Source organism: Aethalodelphis obliquidens, unplaced genomic scaffold, assembly GCF_003676395.1.
Source record: "Aethalodelphis obliquidens isolate GAN/ISIS:26980383/991018 unplaced genomic scaffold, ASM367639v1 scaffold20, whole genome shotgun sequence".
NCBI lineage: Eukaryota > Metazoa > Chordata > Mammalia > Artiodactyla > Delphinidae > Aethalodelphis > Aethalodelphis obliquidens.
The window spans coordinates 26347455-26355900 of NW_020837964.1; the positions used below are offsets into that span (position 1 = coordinate 26347455).

Sequence of the window (8446 nt, forward strand, 5' to 3'; positions counted from 1 at the left end):
TATACAAAAATTAACTCAAAATGGATCAAAGGCCTAAATGGAAGAGCCAAGATCATAAAACTCTTAAAAGAAAACATAAGGCCAGCGTGGGAGGGCTTCCTTATAGCTAGAATGGGAGCTCTCACGCTTTGACCAGGTTTACAATAGAGCTGTGTTACAAGACCAATGCAGTCTATTTTGTGCAGGATAGTTGTGCAAAAGCTGTGTTGGTCACATGACTGAGGCACAGAGCTATTGCAGCTGGTTGTGTATGGCAGGAATCATTTTCAACTCAGTTTTGATAGAGGGTTTTCTGCCATGATCACAAGGCACTCATATACCTTGATCCCTCCCTTTTTCCCTATCATTATCTATTTTCAGGAAAGTATATAAAGGTCATTTATATCTTAACCTTCACCTAGGTCATTCATTCATCCATTCATTTATTTATTTTCCTAGTGCTTTCAATAGCCCAAGGTCAAATAATTTGCATATTAAGCTTCAATTTCCTTATCCTTGTTAGGAGACAAGTCTCCTCAGATTTCTCACTTTCTGCAAGGTCTGGGCCTTCTAAGCAAGATACGTTTGAATGGCAAACAGCTTTGGAAGCTAGAGACATGTATCTCATGAGACATTTGGAGATTATCTCTCTGGAGATATCACAAGGTAATAAAGATAAGACTTTTCCTTCCCTCTCCCCCAGTGGAAACTTGCTTACATTTCATAAGTAATCTCTCTCTCCACAGGGGAAGATGGACAGATCACCAGTTTCCTAATTTCAGGGTTCCTCTCCTATGGGGCACCCCTCTGCATGAGCAGGTAACCTCCAGCCTTCATCACCTTTCCCCATGGAGCGTGGGGCAAGGGGAAACGCTGCCCTGGCAGCTGTTTTGGCTGTGAGTACTCAATCATCTGTGTCTCTGACCCAGGGGTCTCATGTCTGCTGTAAGTACATAAAAACTGTAACAGGCTAACTCATAAGCTTATAAGCAAGGTAAAATCCCAGACTTTTCTCAATTTTTGACTTAAGATTTTGTAAAATGGATAATACCAGAACCAACACTTTAGAGTTTTCATCAAGACCATATGAAATAATGCATGTAAACACTTAGCTATTATCAGTCAGTCACTGTGCCTTACTATATTTATTAATTACTCTACTGGAGACACAAAATTAAGTACTAGGGACACAGTAGGAAGAAATAAAGGGATTTGCTTCTTAGATTTCTGTCTGAAAACCTGAGTTCGAGTTCTGGTTATGCATTAACCAGTTTTGTGACCTAGGACAGTCACCAGAGCCTTTGTATTCTCATTTGTAAAATTAGAATATTGGAAGAGGTCAACACGTAAAAGATCTATTCCAAGGAACATTAGACTCATGAGATTATTCTTGGGGGGAAAAAAGTGTTCCATGGACACAAAAGTCAGGGAAACTTTGCATCTTATATATCTCCCCTAGAAATCTATAATGCATATAGTAAAAACTCTGAGAAGCCCTCAGAAAGGAAACCTGTTTAATTTGAATGAAGCCACAGTTTCCAAAAGTCATTTGACCACAGGACCCTTTTTCCTCATGACAGCAAATTAGCATCCCATGGATCATATCGTAGGAAATACTGAACCAGGTGATCTAAGTTTCTCCAATGTTAACAATCTTCTGTTTCTCTGCCATCATTACCTACATCTAATGTTTCTTTCTGTAATTTCAGACTCAGGTGTGAGTGGAGATGGTCTTCTTGTTGACATCTGTCACTTCTAAGTCACAGGGCATAAGCAACTGACAGGTGTTTACACAGAGCCACACCAGTAAAATATACACCCATCAGCAAGTGCACAAAAACAATGATATTGGAAGTTTGTAAACGAGCTTCCCAACATACTTATTGCCACCAACACCTTGTTTTCCACTGTTCCCAGGAAGCCTTTTCTTTAATAATCAGATGGAAAGAAAAGCTTGGAACCAGAAGGCTTTTTTTTTTTTTCTGCCTTCTAAACAGCTAAACCCAATAAGAGTAATGGTCTAGAACCTGGAAGATTTGGATTCTAATTCTGCCAACCCATGAACTCACTTTTGATTTGAAGCAAGTCATCTTCCATATCGAATCCTGCATCTTCCATCTGGAAGTGAGGGAGTTAAGTGAGGTGGTCCCTGTGTTCTCACCCAGTTTGAGAATGTTGTTTCATTCTGAGTAAATGGCATCTGAAGGCAGTTTTGATCCAGCAACTCCATGGTTTGGCCGTATAGCCTTCGGTAGTGTCCATCTGGTGCAATGGAGTGTGTAGCAGCAACCTCTCTACCCTCCAACAAGCAATAGCTGGAGATGGGAACATCTCAAGCCCATCTGGGTCTTTTCAAGGAGGCGACACCACACCCCTCATGGTCAGTGCCCACACTGAGGTTACCCTCACTCTTTGGGACATGCTCTCTCCAGCTTTGGGGACAATCTGTGTCCACTGAATCAGTGGCTTGGACTATTGCGATCCTCATATTTTCTTTCTTTTTTAATAATTAAAAAATCAACAAGAACCCTCATTTAAGTTATGCTAAGGGGTTTACTTCAACCCACAAAATCTATGAGAGCTATACCTGGGCCTGGAAGTGGAGCCAGACACAATAGCTTAGATTAAGGCAGGAGAACAGCTTCAAGTGTGAAGTTAAAGTTTGTTCTTTGTGTGTGTGCGTGTGTGTGTGTGTGTGTGTGTGTGTGTGTGTATCTGTCTGTCATGATTCAAGCATAACTCAGCTGGGAGAACTAAGTGCTGTGAATGCACACACTGTCTTCTATTTTTCCAAACTGTGCTTAGCAGAAGCTCAAATCCTGTTAACTATTGAGCACAGGGAACATCTCCCCAGTGCAGCTGCTAGCCTTGGCTTTGAGGTTGCTGACTGCACCCCTCTTCCTGCCCTTCCTGTCGTCAGCTGAGTGAGGTCTGGGGCTTGTCTGAATCTCCTCACCTGGTCAGAACCACACGGTTGCAGGAAGAGGAACACTGAAGACTTCGTTGGCTCTGACTTTACCAATCTGTGACCTTGAGCCAGGCATGTGACTCTATGGGTCTCAGATACTTTCTTATTCTGTACAAAAGGTCTGATAACCCTGCCATGAAAACATCAGGCTGCTGGTGGGACATCTCTTGCCCCTCCCCAATTTGTGCTGTAATATCTGAGACCACCTTGACTATGTCTGACTATCTGCACCTCGTTCTCTGATGTCTTCCGGTCTTGACAAGTGCTGCTCTTTCATCCTGGTAACATCCTTCCTTTTTTGCTTAATAAACTTGTACTCATTCTTCTAGGATCAAGTCAAGTGTTTCCTCCTCCAAGTGTTTTTTTTACATACATTTTTTAAATTTAAGTATAGTTGATTTACAATATTAATATTAGATTCAGGTGTACAACACTGTGATACAATATTTTTATACTCCATTTAAATTACAAAACAATGGATATATTTCCCTGTGCTGTACAACATATCCTTATTGCTTATTTATTTTATACATAATAGTTTATACTTCTTAATCCCCACTGCTATCTTTCCCCTCTCCCTTCACTCTTCCCACTTGTAACCATTAGTTTGTTCTCTATATCTGTGAGTCTGTTTCTGTTTTGTTATATACATTCATTTGTTTTATTTTCTTAGATTCCACATGTAAGTGATAATATAGAGTATTTGTCATTCTGACTTATTTCACTAACCTTAATACCCCCTAGGTCCATCAACATTGTTGCAAATGGCAGAATTTCATTCTTTTTATGGCTGAATAATATTCTAGTATATAAATACTGCATCTTGTTTATCCATTCATCACTTGATGGACGCTTAGGTTGCTTCCATATTTTGGCTATTGTAAATAATGTTTCTATGAACACTGAGGTGCATGTAACTTTTCACATTTGTTTTCGTTTCTTCGTTTTCTTTCAATTCCAGCAGTGGAATTGCTGGATCATATGGTAGTTCTATTTTTAGTTTTTTAAGGAACCTCCATACTGTTTTCCATAATGGCTGCACCAATTTACAATCCTACCAACAGTGCACTAGGGCTCCCTTTTCTCCACATCCTCTCCATTTGTTATTTGTAGACTTTTTGATGATAGCCATTCTGACAGGTATGAGATGATACCTCACTGTGGTTTTGGTTTCCATTTATCTAATGATTAGTGATGTTGAGTATTTTCTCATGTGCCTATTGGCCATCTGCATATCTTCTTTGGAAAACCCAGGCGGTTTTTCTTGACATCCCAGGTTGGGTGTCTCTGTTTTGCACTCCTCTGGCAGTGGCATCTGCATTTACATTTATACGTAGAGAACCCCAATTCACAGTTCTGCCCTTCAAGATGCTCACAGTCTTATGGCAGATGCTGCATATTCTTTTATAATTGCCCTTTTTTGCAATGTCCTCCTAGGGTGGTGATATGTTTTAGAAGGATCCTGCTAGCTGCTGTATGGGGAATTTCTTGAGGGGCAAGACAGAGTCCAACAGTCCAATGAGAGGAGGGGTTTCTGGTGTGACCCAAGAGAGGACTGTGATGATGTGACCACGTGGATGAGAGGCAGGTGGCTTCTACTTCCTGTGGTAACGAGAGCTGGGCCTGAATCCCAGCTCAGCCTCTCCCTGGCTATAGACTTTGGGCACCAACTTCTTGGCATCATTGTGAGGAATAAATGAGGGAATAAATGTTTAGTAGTAGTAGTAGTAGTAGTATTCCAGACATATTCTCGAGGTCAACTGGGGAATGTGGGAGGTGATGGAGAGCTGGATCAAGGATGACTCTTGGATTTCTGGAAATGGGTAGGCAAGTCAGACATGACTCAACGCTGAGCATGTCAGGTCATGATGGGAGGGCATATTTGGGATCTGTGGGTGGAATAAGTTCAGGCCTTCACATCTCAGCCCTGGCTCGCTCTGAATCCTGGTCTTCACCGCCATGGGCAGGGCAGGGTGGATCCAGCATAGGCAGCCAGAGGGACAGAACTGATTAGAAAAAACAACGGGCCAACTATCTGAAAGGCTAGACCCTATCAAAGGTGCTCTGTGTGGCCCTGGGTAATTCACCTTACTGGCTGGGGCCTGAGCTCACACATATGTGAATGAGGGAGACAACTGGGCCCAGCCCTGGCCTCCCAGACACCGAGCCATGAAGTACAGACGACAGTGATGTTGAAACACCTCCTCTTCCTTCAAGATCCACTCACGTGTCACCTCCTCCTTGTCACCTCTCCTGGTTCCCCAGCCAGAAGCAACCCCTCTCCACTCTGGGCTCCTAGAACCTCCACACTATGGGCACGTACTTCCTTATACCCACCTCACAGCTCCCGCACAAAATGGCATACACAGGCCGCGCGCTGCCATGTCCGCCGCACATCCTCCCTGCAAGTGGCCAGCATAAGCCCAGGGCTGGTCCAGAACCCAGAGCTAGTCATGATCCCAGCTGACAGGGGAATTAGCGTCCTTCAGGTGAGGCGTCTGAATGTGAAGCACAGCACAGGGAACACAGGGGAATCAAGACACACCCAGGGGGTGCACACAGGGAGCCACAGATGGACAACATTAACAAAGGATTTTAAAAAATCATTTATTAAAATCCTCAGTTATCAGGTGGAGGTGGGTGGCTTTTCCAGAGTGATTTTACACACACAGATAAGTGTTTGGAGACATTCTGTGAGCCAGTGGGAGAGGTTTCCAGAGGGTCCACCAGCCAAAGACCAGTACATTCTGTGGCGGCTCTGAAGATGCCCTCTGACCATGAGGAGGGGCAGAGACACCAGAAACTACCCCCACACACACCCTGTCTCCTGCTAGCAGGAGTGCCTGCACTTGGGCCTCCCCCAAGCTCTTTTTCCAAGGCTGTGCATTTCCCGAGGGCAGGCTGGGCATGGAGGACTAGGGTTGAGGGGATATAAAAGGCCCCAGTCAGTCCAAAGAAAGGGCTGCTTCTTCAGATGAGGTGGCCCTCAGCCAGCACCATCCCCTCCCCACCCAAGGCCACTAAGGCAGCCCAGCATCCCCTACCCTGGGCTCAGGTGGCCTCTTCTGTCCTCTTCAGGATGCATGCAAACAGGGCACACCTAGACACTTGCACAGAGTCACACCCCACTCACTGACTTCCACATGTGCACACAAATGCAAGACAGGACAAGGTCACATTCAAACAGTCACCCCAAGTGCACATGAACATTCTCCATAGACTCCAAAGATAGGCATACAGCTACTCATACACACATGTGCACACACACACACACACACACACACACCATGTACACGCGGGCCCCTCATAAGTACTCTCTCCTTATATAATTTATATAAATATCTACATAGTAGCTGCTGGGGGCTGGTACTTAGATCCCCTGCCCTCTTTCCACTGAACCCATTCACTTGCCAGGCAAGGTCACGCAGCAGGACAGAAAGTCAATGCACAGGTACAAAAGCCAGGCCCCCTCGCCCTGGTTCAGGACCACTCTTCAGGGCCGTTATAGCATCAGAGCCTTTGTTCTTGCTGCAACACAGCTCCTCCCTCTATCCAGTCCTGCTTCAGTCATTCCCCCAGGTGGTGATGGCCAGAGTGCTCCCCAAAAAAGTATGAGTCTGTGCTGAGCTCTCTTTCCTTAAGGGTCTTCAGTCCCCTGGCCTGGAAGAGACTACATCTTTTCTACCTGCTGCCTGAGGTTGACCTGCAGCACCAAATCCACAGCCTGGGCCTGGGCAAAAGCCCCAAGATGATTCCTGGACAGGCCACCAAAGAGCTGACTCCAGGCTGGGAATAGATCAGGGAATCCTCCTAGCTATCTGCATTTGGTACTGAAATTGGCAAAACGAATCTAGCCTCAATCTGTGCTTTTGTTCCTAGTCTCAAACCATAGTTGGCTATGTGACCTTAGGGAATACTTCCCTCCTTTGGCCTCAGATTCTCCATATATATAGTGGGAAGTCTGGAGTTTGGGACACAGGCTTCCTGTGACATCTATAAAGGGCTGCAAGGCATGGTTTAGATCTACGCTGCTCCAGTGTGGTCCACTGGTCAGCAGCACTGGCCTCATCTGGGAACTTATTAGAAAAGCAGAATTGTAAGCCCAACTCAAGACCTGTTGAATCATAATCTGCATTTTCACAAGACCCCTGGGTGGTTCCGATGCACATTACAGTGTGAGAAGCACCGTCCTGAATAAGCTCGGAAAGCCCTTTCTGTTTCTAGAGTTCTATGATACACTACTTCACCAGGATTGGGATGGAGGGTGTGGGCCTTTGGGTTGAGAGGGGTTACTGATTTGCCAGCGAAGTTTTGTCTTTATTGATCCCTGGTGACCAGTCAGCTTTCATGACTCCAGCAGAATTCCCAGCTGTGGTAAGAGTAATTTTAAAAATAATAATACAAACGATGATGAGGGTTGAGGACGGTGAAGAACGGACTTCTCTGTGACTCAGGACCTCCTCACTATTAGACATTCCTGCCCCCTTTCACCCAGGAGAATCCAATGAACATCTGGATCTACCTGGAGCCCTGGGGGCTGACTTTTCTGAGCTCATCCCAGAAACACTTCCTCTGGGTCTAACAGAGGGTGACCAGGAAATGGACTTTGTGGGGCAGAAATGCCACGCCAGCCCTTGACTACCCATCTCCATATTTTTATGCTAGAGAAATACATTTTATCTTGATTAAGCCGATTATTTTGGGTCTCTGTTATCTGCAGACAACCCCAATTTTAACTGATACACTGGGAATTATTTCAGATTCCTTTTCTACTTCTCCCTGCATTTAATCACCAAACACTTTTGATTCTTACTCCATGATATGTCCCAGATCTGTAACCTTTTCTCCATCATTGCTACTTCTACCTGAATTCAGACAACCAAGAATTTCTTGCCTGGATTATTGTGTCAGCCTTCTTTTGACCTTGTCTCCCTACCTCTTAGGAGTGTCCTTTCCAATCCACCTTTCATACCAGCGACTCAAGTTAGCTTTCTAATGAGAAAGTTAAATGTATATGTGACAGAGACCCACACCCAGAATGGTGATAATCGTTAATATTATCTGTAATTTTTTATAAAGCAAATATGACGAAGTTGTCTTACTCCCTCCATAAGAGCAAATATCCTCTTGTGCCCTCCTGATCCTGAACTGAAGTCTCCTTGGTGTATTCTTTCAAACTTTTACATACATTTGTGAATGAATGTATCGTATGCTTTTGTGTATTTTAAAATTTTATCTAAACGGCGCCATATTATACCTATAGTTCTGCGACTTGCTTTTTTACGTTTTTGAGGTCTATACGTGTTGATACCTATAAACTGAGCTCATTCATGTCAGTAGTAACAGCTACCTCTTCGGTCAGTGCCGTCGTCATTAAATGAAGGAAGCGTGTCGAGCGCTGTGAACGGCAATAAACTGTGTTGTCACTGTTTTCCGGGACCACGTGGCGCCGGCGGTGCAGACACCCCAGCAGCGGGACCCAAGGCCTCACGGAAGCCA

At 44.5% G+C, this 8446-nt stretch overlaps 1 long non-coding RNA gene across 1 annotated transcript in view; it reads right to left on the bottom strand.

Annotated features, from left to right (window-relative positions):
• LOC113627251 (uncharacterized) overlaps window positions 1-8446 on the bottom strand; it is a 122639-nt gene that overhangs the window by 113991 nt on the left and 202 nt on the right. The gene's annotated exons all lie outside the window — the stretch shown is intronic.